At 46.6% G+C, this 13,482-nt stretch overlaps 1 long non-coding RNA gene across 1 annotated transcript in view; it reads right to left on the bottom strand.

The window, feature by feature from the left end:
- LOC137533929 (uncharacterized) overlaps positions 1–12,309 on the bottom strand; it is a 241,362-nt gene extending 229,053 nt beyond the window's left edge. The window contains exons 1-2 of the long non-coding RNA XR_011024251.1: positions 12,204–12,309; positions 5,001–5,263 (exon numbers count right to left, since the gene is read on the bottom strand). This is a non-coding gene — a long non-coding RNA (uncharacterized lncRNA). The remainder of the gene's footprint in view (positions 1–5,000; positions 5,264–12,203) is intronic.
- Positions 12,310–13,482: the final 1,173 nt, after the last annotated feature.

Here is a 13,482-nt window from a genome sequence, read left to right as displayed (position 1 = left end):
AGGGCGGGTTGGGGAAAGGGAGTGAGAGAGGTCTAGGGGATGGCAGTTTTGAAGCGGGATAATGGGGATAGGGGGCCATCATGGGTATCACTCTTACACCCTCAAGTGTAATGTCTGGAAACATGACGACCACCTGATAAATAATTGGGATCCAGTTGGTCCCCCTTAGGCCTGGTTCAACATTGGGATCGCAAAACGCAAATCACAATCGCCTGTGGAGTGTAATTGCATTTTTACCAAGCAATTCTAGCTCCATGTTGCAGTGATTGCATTTTTCGAGTCTCATTCCAGAGAATGAGAATGGCATACTAACTATCACCAACATGTTGCATGCAGTGCACCTTTGCGACATATGCACACCGCAGGCACTGCAAGGATTTACCACAGTGCTTTGCTGAATACCGGCTATCAGCAAAGAGCAGAAACGCTCCCCACCAAAAGCACAACAAGTGTGAACTGGCCCTTGAGAGAATTTGATTGGTGATTACAAATTGTTGCAACCTGCAGTGTAGAACTCAGGGGCATATTTAAAATGCTTTAAATATGCCGCCAAGTTCTAGTTATGGCCTCCTCCTCCCCACAGCCATACCAATCCTCTCCAAAAAGTTACAAAGCATAGAAGCGCAAACAAAACAAAAAAGATGCAGGCCGACAATCGTAATTCTGGAAAATACCAATTGCACTAGCAAAAACCCAGCAATGCAAATTGCATGTTCATCGCTGTGCTGTTGCTATTGGCACAATACAATTTTTGAATCGTAACATGCCTAATACAAAGGGGCCCTAATTAGTTGATCTCCCTCTAAGATGGTTTATTATATTCTTTTTTGGCAGAGTACTTTGGCTAATCCAATTGGCTGAAAGTAAATCACATTTTGGCCAATAAGATTGTAAGCCGGCCCACCATGGCAAGGTAGACTCTTAGGGCGGGTTGGGGGAAGGGAGTGAGAGAGGTCTAGGGGATGGCAGTTTTGAAGAGGGATAATAGGGATAGGTGGCCATCATGGGTATCACTCTTACACCCTCAAGTGTAATGTCTGGAAACACGACGACCACCTGATAAATAATTGGGATCCAGTTGGTCCCCTTTAGGCCTGGTTCAACATTGGGATCACAAAAGGCAAATCATATCCGCCTATGGAGTGTGATTGCATTTTTACCAAGCAATTGTGGCTCCATGATGCAGTGATTGCGTTTTTCGAGTCTCATTCCAAAGAATGAGAATGGCATACTAACTATCACCAACATGTTGCATGCAGTGCACCTTTGCGACATATGCACACCGCAGGCACTGCAAGGATTTACCACAGTGCTTTGCTGAATACCGGCTATCAGCAAAGAGCAGAAACGCTCCCCACCAAAAGCACAACAAGTGTGAACTGGCCCTTGAGAGAATTTGATTGGTGATTACAAATTGTTGCAACCTGCAGTGTAGAACTCAGGGGCATATTTAAAATGATTTAAATATACCCCCAAGTTATACTTATGGCCTCCTCCTACCCACAGCCATACCAATCCTCACCAAAAAGTTACAAAGCATAGAAGCGCAAACAAAACAAAAAAGATGCAGGCCGACAATCGTAATTCTGGAAAATACTAATTGCACTAGAAAAAACCCAGCAATGCAATTTACATGTTCATCACCGTGCTGTTGCTATTGGCAATATGTGCACGATACAATTCTTGAATCGATACGTACCTAATACAAAAGGGCCCTAATTAGTTGATCTCCCTCTAAGATGGTTTATTATATTCTTTTTTGGCAGAGGGCTTTGGCTAATCCAATTGGCTAGAAGTAAATCACATTTTGGCCAATAGGATTGTAAGCCGGCCCACCATGGCAAGGTAGACTCTTAGGGCGGGTTGGGAGAAGGGAGTGAGAGAGGTCTAGGGGATGGCAGTTTTGAAGAGGGATAATGGGGATAGGTGGTCATCATGGGTACCACTCTCTCACCCTCAAGTGTAATGTCTGGACATACGACGACCACCTGATAATTGGAATCCAGTTGGTCCCCCTTAGGCCTGGTTCAACATTGGAATCGCAAAAGGCAAATCACAATCGCCTATGGAGTGTGATTGTATTTTTACCAAGCAATTGTGGCTACATGGTGCAGTGATTGCGTTTTTTGAGTCTCATTCCAGAGAATCAGAATGGCATACTAACTACCACCAACATGTTGCATGCAGTGCACCTTTGCGATATAAAGCACACCACAGGCACTGCAAGGGTTTACCACAGTGCTTTGCTGAATACCGGCTATCAGCAAAGAGCAGAAACGCTCCCCACCAAAAGCACTCCAAGCACCAACAAATTACTGTACGCGGTAGAAAGTAAGTAAAAACATGGGGTGTATTGTAGTACAGAAAAATGTGTATACCAAATATAAATGCACTGGCTCAAAATTTAGACTTGGTAGACAAAGTAATTACAGTGACAAATGTTACATGACGCAACATGTTGAGAGAGCCTTGTCCTTGTAAGCTTACAATCTATGAGAATTGGGGCGATGGGGTAGTAACAACATATATACAGGGCCGGCGCTACCATAGAGGCAAAGGAGGAAATTGCCACAGAGCCTTTAGGGGCCCCCAGTGGCTACAAGAGGAAACATTTTTTTTCAAAAAGACCTTATAGGTTTTGAGAAAACTGATTTTAAAATTTCAAAGGAAAAAAAATTACACATTTAAAAACCCGCCGACTTTAACGGTTAATAGCAAATCCACCTTAAATGCTAAAATCCCTATATTTGCAGGATATGTTAAGGAGATCATTGGGAAGAAGAGGAAAAAAAATATTTTTCAAAAAGACCTTACAGTTTTTGAGAAAATCGATTTTAAAGTTTCGAAGGAAAAAAAGTATACTTTTAAATGCGGTAAATGTCTTTTTCAGTAACAAACCTAACGGTAGTGTAATTTTACATGTACCAAAGGAAAGAGCAATGAATTTCCTGATGGGGTTTCCAGGGGGTCCATATGCAGCCGCAGCGCTTTGGCCAGAGATCGCTATACAGCCACAATATGGCTGTATGAAGATCCCTGGCACTTTTTCCTATTTTCCCATTTTTTTTTTTGTATGTTTAGAGTGTGGGATTTTTTTTTTTTAATTATGTGGGGTCCCCCCTCCTGAAACTTTTTAACCCCCCTGTCCCCCATGCAGGCTGGGATAGCCAGAATGTGGAGCTCCGACGGATTGGGGCTTTACACCCTGACAATACCAGCTGCAAAAAAGGTCCCTTAATGACGATTTTTGTTCCGGGGTATCTGATGGGGGGCCCCCAGGTTTATTTTGCCCTGGGGCCCCATTGTTGCTTAAACCGGCCCTGCATGTATACCAAAAGGTGATGTGTTTTTAGGTTTCCTAGTGAGGAGCACAACTTTGCCAGAGGTTGATGTGGGAGTGGCCGAAGTTGGAGTGTGTAGGCTTGTTGGAAAATGTATCTATCAAGTGTGATGCTTTTTCAGGACCATATACTAGCACAGAGTAACAATTCATAGCAGCAATTCATAGCTGTTGCATGAAATAACTGGAGAATTGTTGCCACCCTGTCCTCCTATAAATTGTAACGCCAGATTACTATCAAGTGTGACCATGTTTCAGGGCCGGCGTATACAGTCACGCTCTTTCAATCAGTTGTAAATGGTGGTGAGAAATAACTTTTGGGTACCTCTCCCATTTGTAGAGCTGCAGGACTGTCTTACAGGATGTATTCTCTGCAGAACCCGGCACCCGGCCTCCAGTACTGCAGAGTGACCAAGATCTGCTTTCCTTTCAGTCCTCTACCCCAATGTGCATCCATACTAGAACAGCAGTGAAAAGCACCACCTGAGAGGGCGGGTGCCAGAGGCTCCCAGCATCCTCTATCTATACCCAGCTGAGTAGTGTGAGATCATCAGGTAATCCTGGCCAGGGCAGTTTCTAGGCAAAAATACACCCAGGGCGAGGGCACCCTCCCCCCTCCATGTGGAGCCAGGTATAGGTGCCCGCAGCATAGGTTAGCCAGGTCTAGTTGCACTTAGTATAGGTAGCCAGCTATAAGTCCCACCAGTATAGGTAGCCAGGCATAGGTGCCCCAGTATAGGTAGCCAGCTATAGGTCCCCACAGTATAGGTTAGCCAGGTAGGTGCCTCCAGTATAGGTATGTAGTATAGTTGTCCCGGCATAGGTTAGATAGGCAGGTGTCGCCTCTATAGGTTAGATAGGTAGGCGTCCCCAGTACAGGTTAGCTAGGTGGGTGCCTCCAATATAGGTAGCCAGAATAGTTGCCCCCAGCATGTTACATATGTAGGTGCCCCCAGTATAGGTTAGTTAGTTAGGTGCCTCCAATATAGGTTAGATAGGTAGCTGCCCCCAGTAAAGGCTAGATAGGTAGGTGCCCCCAGTACAGGTTAGATAGGTAGATGCCCCCAGTATTGGCTAGATAGGTAGGTGCCCCCAGTATGTTAGATAGGTATCTGCCCCCAATATAGGTTAGATAGGTAGGTGCCCCCAGTACAGGCTAGATAGGTAGGTGCCTCCAGTATAGGTTAGATAGGTAGAAGCACCCAGTACAGATTAGATAGGTAGCGGCCCCCGTATAAGTTAAATAGGTAAGTATGACAAAAAAGTTAGTCGGGAGCCTCATATACAACATATCAAAAATATTTTTTATTCCAAAAGCATAGTGTGAACAAACCCCCCCTCCCCCCCCCTTTTAAAACCATAAAAATGGCTGCAGTTCTCATAGAGGATGGTAGGCCTAGCGCTAGATGAATTTGGAGTGCACTCCTATTATTCAAGCATAAACAACAGTTATTAATAGCGTATTTGTTCGGGCCCCCTTTATGTAAACTCCGGATGCTATTAATCCTTGTGATGTTCTCTATAGGTATCCGGGTCATGTGCCATATGTCATGGATAGCATATGATGAATAGACTTCAGCCTCTTACTTTAGCTCCCCTTTTTATATGCAGAACATACCCAGCAATTTTTCTAAGCAGACCGACACTCGCCGGGACTCACCTGTCCTTTTGTATAAGAGTGTTACGCTATAATGGCGGGTACTTCCGGCATTAGCAACGTCCATATGCCAGGTTCCCTTGCGTGCCACTCGTCTGCCGACGTCCGTTTATGTGCACCGGCTACTTCTGCTGTTCAGGCGTTTTGAAGCAGGAACCAGGATGCTGGGGGGAGAGAGCGAGGCCGTACACAGAGATCCGTCACATGACCGCAGCCTCACGTGACGCGTTTCACCCGGCGTCGGGTTTCTTCAGACAGGTAGGTACCTGCAATATAGGTTAGATAGGTAGCTGCCCCCAGTATACGTTAGATAGGTAGGTACCAGCAATATAAGTTAGATAGGTAGCTGACCCCAGTATAGGTTAGATAGGTAGGTACCAGCAATATAGGTTAGATAGGTAGCTGCCCCCAGTATAGATTAGATAGGTAGGTACTCCCAGTATAGTTTAGATAGGTAGGTACTTCCAGTATAGGTTAGATAGGTAGCTGCCTCCAATATAGTTTAGACAGGTAGGTGCTCGCAGTATAGGATAGGTAGCTGCCCCCAGTATACGTTAGATAGGTAGGTGCTTGCAGTATAGGTTAGATAGGTAGGTGCCCCCCAATATAGGCTAGGTAGGTAGGTGCCCCCAGTATAGGTTAGATAGGTAGGTAACCCCAGTATAGGCTAGATAGGTAGGTGCCCCCAGTATAGGTTAGATAGGAGGCTGCCCCCGTATAGGTTAGATAGGTAGGTTTTCCCCATATAGGCTAGATAGGTAGGTGCCCCCAGTATAGGTTAGATAGGTAGGTACCCCCAGTATAGGTTAGATAGGTAGCTGCCCCCAGTATCGGCTAGATAGGTAGGTACCCTCTTCCCCCCATCATGGAGAGGGGAGACAGCCGAGGGGAGAGCGACCCGACATTTACCTCCATTCCTCTCCCAGGCCGCCCCCCGTGCTCCCCCTCCAATGCAGAGTAAAGCGCAGCAGGAATGTAGAGAGCAACTCACCTGCCTGTGTTCCAATCGCCGGTCACTATCCGCTGGTCTCCTCCTCTGCATAGCCACTTATACACACTATACTTCCTGCTAAATAGGTACCCCCAGGAAGTATAGTGTGTATAAGCGCTATGCAGAGGAGGAGGCCAGCGGCTAGTGACCGGCGATTGGAACTCAGGCAGGTGAGTTGCCCTCTACCTTACTTCCTGTTGCTCTCTACATTGCTTCCTGCTGCGCTTTACTCTGCATCGGAGGGGAAGCACAGAGGGTGGCCCGGGAGAGGGAGGGAGGGAGAGGTTGGGCTGCTCTCCACACAGCTGCAGCTCCCCCTCCATCACTGCGCCCTCCACCGCCCTCAGGGCGGCCGCACATCCCTACAAAACAGGCCTGATCCTGACTCTATGGAAGGAGTTAATAAGCCTGAGGTAGAGAATATAACCTTGCGAGACAATCATAACCATAAAGAAAAAGTAACATTAATAAGCAGATATAAGATGGAACTGTGCCCCATTGTAGAATGGAATCTCCACTTTCACACATATCACGCATGATCAGATAATGACTCAGATACTTCCAGCTAGTTGTTATGCCTGGTACATGCACACCATGCAATTTCCCATCAGATAGACGGGTCCAAACAATGATTTATGACAGGTCCTATCTGATCTGATTTCTGATCATTTTTCTGATGCATTTTTGTAGACGTTTTTGGAAAGTTTAATTGGAAAAACGATCTAAAATAAGATCGGATCTGTTGAAAATTATCAATTCAATCCGTCTATCTATCTGAAGGAAATTGCATGGTGTGACCCAGGCATAGCACCTATAGGATGTAGTCTTCCCAGTGAGTAAATCCAGGTACACACTTTCAATTATGATTGGCCAATCACTAACTAACCTTACCAACATGCACTATGGGAGCCAACAGATATTGGATTTAATGAGCAGATAGTGTAGGTAAACAATCATACTACATATAGCTAGGTTCACACTTGGTCCGTTAACGTATCTGTGGCTCTGTTTTTCAGGCTGGATCAAAACTGGAGCCACGGATACCAGTGTTAAAGATAGCAGTTCTCTTCACCCATAAAAAAAAAACGGATCTGTCTGCGTTCAGGGGACCTGTTTTTAAAACCTGAACGGACGGTCCGGATTTGCAACATTTTCAAGGACCCCCACTAGCTGGAGGGAGAGCGGGGACAGGGGACCCAGGTGAGGGGAGGGGGGGTAATAACCCCCCTCCCTGCTGACGTTTCCACGGACTGGAAACGTCCCCTGTGGCTTTACCATAGCCTCCGTTTTGTTTAGGAAAAAAGAAAGAAAGGATCCGTTTAAAACGGATTTGATCCTGAACGGACAAGTGTGGACCTAGCCATAGGTGGTATAACTGGTCAGTTATTGCCATGATTGGCCTGCTTGGTGTTAGTAGTTTTTAGATCATCAAATCATTATATTTGTGATGTGTTTATATAACTTTCTATTTGGCTACTAATTACCATAGTTTCTGTGTACAGATCACAAATATGATTTGATGATCTGAAAACTACTAACACCAAGCTGGCCAATCATGAATCCACAGTTATGGTTACTAATGCACTTAAGGGGCCCATACACTGGTCGTTTCAGCGATCGATCGATTCTATAGAATCGATCGATCAAAAATCAATTCTATCAAATTCCCCATTCGATTGATTTGCGGACGATTTTGATCAATTTGATCTATCTTACAGGATGGAAAATCTAGGTTGATCTGCTGCTGGTAGAAGATCGATGGTCCATAGAGTTGCATTGGATCTAATGGTCCAATAATGCATTTAGATCGATTTCCAATAGATTTCATTCTGAAATCTAATAGAAATCTGTTCCTATTGTGTGGCACACATCAGATAGATTCCTGTCAGATTGGACTAGACAGGCATCTGCCAGAAATCTATCTGATGGTCAAATCTGCTGCAAATCTATAAGTGTATGGTCACCTTTAGATCGATTTCCAATAGATTTCATTATGAAATCTATTGGAAACCTGTTCCTAGTGTGTGACACATCAGATTGATTCCTGTCAGATTGGACTTGACAGGCATCTGCCAGAAAGCTATCTGATGGTCAAATCTGCTGCAAATCTATAAGTGTATGGTCACCTTTACACTCAGCAAATACTCAGTGCTTAAAACTGACTGAGGCTGGGTGCACACATAACAGAATGTGAAAGGTTGCGTTGTCTGTCATGTGTGGGGTTTTTTGTGTGTGTTTTTAGTACGTGTGCGGTTTTTCCTTGCAGATGCGTTTTTCAAGCGTTTGTGTGCATTTTTATGCATTTGTGTTTCGCATATACAAACCCATATGCGTTTTGTATGCGCTTTTCAATTGCGTTTTATGATAATCCCTAGGAAGACAACAGGAAGCGGAAATACATCAGAAAACATTTTTTTTAAAATAAAAACGCATATAAAAACGCATGTAAAACACAAGCATAAAAAACGCATACCATTGCGTTCCCATTGACTTTCATTATGTGCGTTTTTGAATATTATGCAACAAAACCTGCATTTTAAAAACGCATGTTTGAGAACACATATGCGTTTTTATATGCATTTTTTCCTGCGGCCCATCGACTTCCATTAGCAACAAAAACGCAGCTTTTGTTCTGCAACGTTAGCGTTTCTGCTAAGTGTGCACCTAGCCTGTATGTTCTCTATTCCATATACTTATTCTTCCTATATGCATCCTCTATGTATAACCAGCGGAGTATTGTGAGGTCATCAGGTAATCCCAGCATCCTCTATACCCAGCTAAGTATTGTGAGGTCATCAGGTAATCCCAGCATCCTCTATACCAGCGGTGGCGAACCTATGGCACGCGTGCCGGGCCCGGCATGCGTAGCCTAATCTGCTGGCACGCCTCCGCTGCTTATGAACTGGCCGCAGCGTGTACTAGACCAGTAAGTTCATAGCCCGCAGCCCCGCAGTCTCCCTGGAGGCAGACCAGGGCTACGGCAATATGGCTGCCGAAGCCCTGTACTGGAGACTATTTGTGTCTCCAGTACAGGGCTTCGGGCGCCATCTTCCCGTAGCCCTGCACTCTGCCTGTCAGCGGCAGCGCGGGAGACTGCAGGAGGAACGTCCGGGGGAGATGCGCGCTAGAGCCCAGCCGAGAGAGAAGACTTCTGTCAGGTGAGTACATTACTTTTTTTTGCAGGTGAAATGCGGCCCACTGTGTTATTTTCTGGTAAAATGTTTTGTCACATTGTGTTTATGTCCTGTGACATGCTGCCCACTGCGTTTGTTTTTTGGTGAAATGTGGCCCACTGCGTTTGTTTTCTGGTGAATTGCTGCCCGCTGCGTTTGTTTTCTGGTGAATTGCTGCCCGCTGCGTTTGTTTTCTGGTGAAATGTGGCCCACTGCGTTTGTTTTCTGGTAAAATGCTGCCCGCTGCTTTTGTTTTCTGGTGAAATGTGGCCCACTGCGTTTGTTTTCTGGTGAAATGTGGCCCACTGCGTTTGTTTTCTGGTGAAATGCTGCCCGCTGCGTTTGTTTTCTGGTGAAATGTGGCCCACTGCGTTTATTTTCTGGTGAAATGTGGCCCACTGCATTTATTTTCTGGTGAAATGCGGCCCACTGCGTTTGTTTTCTGGTGAAATGCTGCCCGCTGCGTTTGTTTTCTGGTGAAATGCTGCACGCTGCGTTTGTTTTCTGGTGAAATGTGGCCCACTGCATTTGTTTTCTAGTGAAATGTGGCCCACTGCGTTTGTTTTCTGGTGAAACGCTGCCCGCTGCGTTTGTTTTCTGGTGAAATGCTGCCCGCTGCATTTATTTTCTGGTGAAATGCTGCCCACTGCGTTTGTTTTCTGGTGAAATGTGGCCCGCTGCGTTTGTTTTCTGGTGAAATGTGGCCCACTGCGTTTGTTTTTTTTCTGGTGAAATGTGGCCCACTGCGTTTATTTTCTGGTGAAATGTGGCCCACTGCGTTTGTTTTCTGGTGAAATGTGGCCCACTGCGTTTGTTTTCTGGTGAAATGTGGCCCACTGCGTTTGTTTTCTGGTGAAATGCTGCCAGCTGCGTTTGTTTTCTGGTGAAATGCTGCCCGCTGCATTTGTTTTCTGGTGAAATGCTGCCCACTGCGTTTGTTTTCTGGTGAAATGCTGCCCGCTGCGTTTGTTTTTTGGTGAAATGCTGCCCGCTGCATTTGTTTTCTGGTGAAATGTGGCCCGCTGCGTTTGTTTTCTGGTGAAATGTGGCCCACTGCGTTTGTTTTTTTGGTGAAATGTGGCCCACTGCGTTTATTTTCTGGTGAAATGTGGCCCACTGCGTTTGTTTTCTGGTGAAATGTGGCCCACTGCGTTTGTTTTCTGGTGAAATGTGGCCCACATTGCATGATTTTCTGCTGAAATGTTACCAACATTGCATTATTTTCTGCTGAAATGTTGCACACATTGCGTTTATTTTCTGGTGTCTGGGGTAACTGTTGCTGCATTTATTATTAAGGGCTCATTCACACTACAGAACGTATGCACGAATGTGATTTCATGCATGCGCTGCCAACGCACAGTGATCGCATGGAATGCACGTTGTGGTGCGCTAAAGCGTGGGCGTCGGCAGCTGTACCCATCGGGGAAACGTATGCGTTGTGCATTAAAATGTTCCCAGATGCGTTACAACGTAAAGCATGGGAACGCACACCTGTAGTGTGAATGGTAACATGGAAGTCTATTGACTTTCATGTTACCATATGAATCTTACATTATGTGTGTTGCGTCAAAACTGACAGCGCAGCACATAGTGTGAATGAGCCCTTAATGGTCATAGTTGGCTATATTTGCTGCTTTGGGGTTACGGCGGGTATAAATAGCATCATACAGTTTCTGCACACCCATGATGCGAATCCTCGTTTCACCACATCATGGCGGAAACACTGCTTTCTTATGCCTCGCTGTTACATCATTACGTTAGCTCCGCCCATACAATATCATGACCACGCCCATTTTTCGGCAACCCCCCCGCCCATTGGCACTCAGAGATAGATAAGTCGATGTTAGGTCGCAGTTTGGGCACTCGGCCTCTGAAAGGTTAGCCATCACTGCTCTATACCCATCTGAATATTGTGAGGTCATCAGGTAATCCCAGCATCCTCTATACACAGCTAAGTATTGTGAGGTCATCAAGTAATCCCAGCATCCTCTATACCCAGCTAAGTACTGTGAGTTCATCAGGTAATCCTAGCATCCTCTATCCCCAGCTGAGTATTGTGAGGTCATCAGGTAATCCTAGCATCCTCTATACCCAGCTGAGTATTGTGAGGTCATCAGGTAATCCCAGCATCCTCTATACCCAGTTGAGTATTGTGAGGTCATCAGGTAATCCCAGCATCCTCTATACCCAGCTGAGTATTATGAGGTCATCAGGTAATCCTAGCATCCTCTATACCCAGCTGAGTATTGTGAGGTCAGCAGGTAATCCTAACATCCTCTATACCCAGCTGAGTTTTGTGAGGTCATCAGGTAATCCCAGCATCCTCTATACCCAACTGAGTATTGTGAGGTCATCAGGTAATCCTAGCATCCTCTATACCCAGCTGAGTATTGTGAGGTCCATCAGGTAATCCCAGAATCCTCTATACCGAGCTGAGTATTGTGAGGTCATTAGGTAATCCCAGCATTCTCTATTTGTACCCATCTGAGTACTGTGAGGTCATCAGGTAATCCCAGCATCCTCTATACCCAGCTGAGTATTGTGAGGTCATCAGGTAATCCCAGCATCCTCTATCCCCAGCTGAGTATTGTGAGGTCATCAGGTAATCCTAACATCCTCTATACCCAGCTGAGTATTGTGAGGTCCATCAGCTAATCCCAGAATCCTCTATACCGAGCTGAGTATTCTGAGGTCATTAGGTAATCCCAGCATTCTCTATTTGTACCCATCTGAGTACTGTGAGGTCATCAGGTGGAGAAAAAACAACTGTAACTGATCAGTCAAGTTTTCATCTGGAAAGACAATTTACAGTAAAACGTTAAAAACAAAAAATACATATATGTATATATGACTCAATGATCTTTCTTTAGCTATTTGACAGGTACATATAGCCATCATTTCTGATATCATTTGGAATATCAGCTTACATTACTTTTCCCCTGGCTACTATATATATATACCGCTTTTATTACCATAATTGCTGTATTGAAATCCTCATGTGACTCTATGATTGTTGTGTAAATAATAAAAAAGAATAATTACTAAAACATTCCTTCCTTCCTTCCTGCGGTGTGAAGCATCGGAGCTGCGATCAGCGGCAGAGGAGCCCCGCTCGGTTCTGCGGTCTATAGGCGAATGCCTCGCTCCCGCACCGGAGCTTCCTTATAAAGCCACAGAGCGGACCACATTGAGAACATACACAACCCCCGCGCGCTGCTGCGCCACACTTGTGCTTCTTCTCCTGCCTCTTCGCGGGGTTTTCAGGCGATCGGCGACCCCCAAACCCGGGACCACCCGCATATCTCCATCTCCGGACTCCCCCCGAAGACCCGAACAGGAATCCCGGAGGAATGCCGCCGCTTTCATGTGGAAATCCCAGGATCCATGGGCGCCCCCTGGCGGTCACAGCGCTAGCGGCGGGGAATCTGCTGTTCGGGGGCAGATTGCGGGGATGAGAGGGGGCAGAGAGGGGAGATCGCTGCTGGGGGTGGAGGAGGGCTCTCTAGCAGACACATGAAATGCTATTTGGGGCCTCCAGGTGGCGGTGATGGGGAGCTATGAGTCATGTAGTGTGATTGAAGAAGCACAGAGGCTGTCACGTGACCACAGAGCTGTCGGCACTGGAGGCTCAGATGCGGCCTCGTCACAGTAGAGGGTCACGTGCAGAGGGGAGGGGCTCTGGCACATCCCCCCGACCCCCACATGCCTTTTTTTTTTTCAACAAAAGTGGCTGCAAGAAGCCACGCCCCAGGTTCCGAGAAGCTCCGCCCCCGGCCGCGAGAAGCTCCGCCCCCAATCCAGGACACTTTGGAGAGGCAGCCCTGACAGGAATTTGGGAGCAGGTGAGAATGTGCATCCCCGATAGCAGCACCCACACTGATCTCCCCCCAAATCACCCTCACTGACCCTCATGCCCAATCACCCTCACTGACCCCTCCCCCCAGCACCCGTAGTAACTTCTCCTTCATCCACACACCCACACTGACCTCTTCCCCAATCCCCCACACTGCCCCCTCCCCCCCCCCCCAGCACCCACAGTATCTTCTCCCTCAAGAACCCCCTCCACCCCACACACACACACTTACCTCTCCTTCCACCAATCAACCCACGCTGATCCCTCACCTTCAGCCCCCCCTCCACCAAAACCCACAGTAGCTTCCCCTTTATCCCCCCCCCCCCTTCCACACACACTGACCTCTCCCTCCACCAATCACCCACACTGACCCCCCCCATACACACACACACACCGACCTCTCCTTCCACCAATCAACCTACGCTGATCCCTCACCCCCCCCCCCCCCTCCAAAACCAACAGTAACTT

Source organism: Hyperolius riggenbachi, chromosome 10 (assembly GCF_040937935.1).
Source record: "Hyperolius riggenbachi isolate aHypRig1 chromosome 10, aHypRig1.pri, whole genome shotgun sequence".
NCBI lineage: Eukaryota > Metazoa > Chordata > Amphibia > Anura > Hyperoliidae > Hyperolius > Hyperolius riggenbachi.
This window is presented reverse-complemented; position numbering and strand designations above follow the sequence as displayed.